This window comes from Loxodonta africana, chromosome 5 (genome assembly GCF_030014295.1).
Source record: "Loxodonta africana isolate mLoxAfr1 chromosome 5, mLoxAfr1.hap2, whole genome shotgun sequence".
In the NCBI taxonomy this organism is placed as follows: domain Eukaryota; kingdom Metazoa; phylum Chordata; class Mammalia; order Proboscidea; family Elephantidae; genus Loxodonta; species Loxodonta africana.
The window spans coordinates 159220813-159224143 of record NC_087346.1 but is presented as its reverse complement, the minus strand read 5'-3'; positions in this window follow the sequence as shown (position 1 = coordinate 159224143).

Genomic DNA, 3331 nt, shown 5'->3' with positions numbered 1-3331 from the left:
GATATGCCCTCTGTCTCACTGCCGCCTGTGTCATTGCCGTGCTGGCCACGGGATTCAGTCGGTGGAGCACGCGGTGCTGCTCAGTCCTCTGTGTCTCTGTGTCCTCGCTCCCCGCTTCCTGCCCATCCCCTGACACTACCCCCACCCCCGTGGAGCAGGAAGGACCAAGGGGTGCTGCCATCCGTTGCCTATGGGGCCCCTCCCCTAGTTGGGGAGCACAGAGCTGAGCTGGAGCTGTGGGCTGGTTGCAGGCGGATGCCTGGATCTGCAGGTCACAGAAGGTGAGGGTGCAGCCCCGAGGGAGACAGCTGGGTGGGGGCATGAGGGGCTGCAAAGCCTGTGCCCATGTGAATGCTGCACCTCACCTGGAGCCTGCACATGTGGGGCCCAGCGCTTAGCCAGTCCCCGCTGTCCCAGGAGCCAGGTTCCCGTCCTGGAACGTGACACAATTCCACATCTGAACCACCTTTCAGACATAACGCCTGTCTCGGCTCTTAACGAACTCAGCTAAAGCTCACAAGCAAAGAGCGCAGACCCCGCCAGACACACATGCGCTCTTACTCGTTACTTAGAAAAATGGAAAGACTGGAGGCAGAGGGCAAGAACTGCTTACAGAGCCGGCAGTGACTTGGCCCAGCACGTGCCAAGTGCAGGCGTCCTCCTGGCTGCGGTCCCACTCCCAGAGGGGTCCCTGGGTGAAGATGGGGCTTTCTGCCTGGCCTGGGGATGGCACCGTTGTGCCCACCCTTCCCCCCCCACCCACACAGGCACAACCTGACCAGTGGGGCCTGTCCTTCCAGCACGCAGCAGCACTCATGACCTCATGGGGGCAGGGCGGGACTGTCCCCACTCAGGGATGCTACATCCAAGACCCAGACATGCTCATTGGCCAGTGTCCCCACATCTGTGCCATCAGAGCTCCTGGCTCCCAGCCACGTGTGGTTCTCTGAACAGCTCAAGTATTCACGAGGGTCCCTTCTGTAGTCCAGGCGGGAGGGGTGCACAGCTGCTGATGAGCACAGCACCAACCGGCCTGGGTGAGGCTGGGGCCAACAGGGTGGAGCCTGTGTTTGGTTCACCGTTGCCAAGGGCCAGACACCTCCAGGAGCCCCTGGGTCTTCAGATGTGTGCAGAACTGCCTGCGGCTTTACTAAGGGCTGGTCTAGCCTCTTCCCCTGGAGGAAGGAGTCCTGTAGTCCCTGGGCTGGCAGGTGAGTGAGTGAAAGATGGAATCGCCTTGAGCCGGGCGCCTGTGGCTGCACTGCTTTACCTTCTACACGATCATATCAGAGTAAAACATGCCTTCACAGACATGCACGACGCCTATCACTACAGCTAAGTGAGTTGGGTGAGTTACTTCAAAGTGAATTAGGTAATCAGCTCAAGAAGTAGATATTACAGAGTCCTCTCTTGGGCCCCCTTCCATTCTCTATTTTCTGCAATAGTTTATGCAGGGTTGGTATTATTTCTTTCTTAAATGTGTGATAGAACTTATGAATGAAGTCATCTGGGCCTGGAGTTTTCTTTGTGCTAAGTTTTTTTTTTTTAATTGAGAATTTTTAAAAATTGACCGGAGGCTATTTAGATTTTCTGTTTCCTCTTGTGTCATGTTTTTAAGATGTTTGTCAAGGAATTTTATTTAAGTTGTCAAAATAATTGGTGTGAACTTGTTCATAATATCCCTTTTCCTTAATGTCTGTAGAACCTGTAGTGATAGCCTTCTATCTCGTTCTTCATGTTCCTAATTTAGGTTTTCTCTTTTCCATCATCAGTCTAGCTAAGAGTTTATGAATTTTACAGGGCCTTGCCCAAGAACTAGCTTTTGGGGTCACTGTCTTTATTCTTGGTTGTTTTTGTTTTCATAGATTTTTGCTATTTCGTAAATTTCCTTTGTTTTGCTTAATGTGCTGGCCATTTGCTGTCCATGTTCTAGCTTCTTACGATAGAGGCTGAGAGCAATAACTACGGACCTTCTTTTCTAACACACTTCTCAGTAGTTGATAGTGTATCAAGCAAATAGAATTACTCAGCATATAGAAGCTTTGGGCGATACATTTCACAGGCTTGATCTTTTTATGCCCATTAGAGAAAACATCCTTCTCCAGCACACTTGGAACATTCTGGAAATGGACCATATACCAGGACACAAGCGTCAGTAATTCTCACAGGATAGAATGGCAGAGATCACACAGTCTTTGACCACAATTAAGGAGGAGATCAATAACAACAAGGCAATTAAAGAAATTTTAAATACACATAGGTCAAAGAAACCATGTCAGAAATGAGAAAATAACTTTGAAGCTCATGATAATGTCAAAACACGGGGGAACGTGGCTAGAGTGATACTCTGAGGGAAATGTATACCCTTAAATGTTTGTTATTCGAAAGAGGGAAGGAATTTCCGGTTGCAGTAACGACAGGCGAGGCTATTTGGAATAACACACTAAAGATACATGCTGCTTTAAATGCGTCTCCTTACAAGCAGTGAACGTCTGGCAACCTGTGGAGGAATGGCCAAAATTACGGTAAAGCAGGAGCTCAGAAAGGCCAGTGCCTTTTGCCCTGAGGGCTTTGCCAGTCCAGGCAGACACTGGCTCAAGTCTCTGACCTCAGTGAAGAGGACACGTCAAGGCCTCAGGCCTGCATACGTTGGGAGTCCGGAGGAGACCGTTTCTGATGACTGGGGCCCCTTAAGTTATCCCCTCAAGAAGGGTGAATCTATAGCAACCCCCTTCACCCTACGCCAAGAAAGGAGAGATGACTAGGTACTCAGTCGAGTGAAGGGTTAGAGGAAAGCCCTGCTCCTGACAAGACTTGACCAAGGGCCATCCCCTTCATGAATTGCTCCCTGAATCAACCACTTGTGTGGTTCAGAAAACCTCGACCCGCAAACGGCTTTACCGCGGATCTAGATGCTCCAGCACCTGGCTGGGGTTAACATCTTTACCCTAGTTCTCAAAAAAAATAGCTTTTTGTTAACAATGAGTAGCATAGGGTTGAAAATAACTGCCCACAGAAGACCCCATGAGGGACAGCCAGCAGCGATAATAGCAGAAGCTGACTGGTGAAGACCAGATATTGAAACGATCAGAGATTGTTGTTAGGTGCTGTTGGGTGGGTTCCGACTGATAGTCACCCTACGTACAACAGAACAAAGCACCGCCCAGCCCTGTGCCATCCTCACAATCATTGCTGTGTTTGAGCCCATTGCTACAGCCACTGCGTCAGTCCATCTCGTTGACTTTACCAAGCACTATTTCCTTCTCCAGGAACTGGTCCCTCCTGATAACATGTCCAAAGTATGTGAGACGTAGTCTCGCCATCCTTGCTT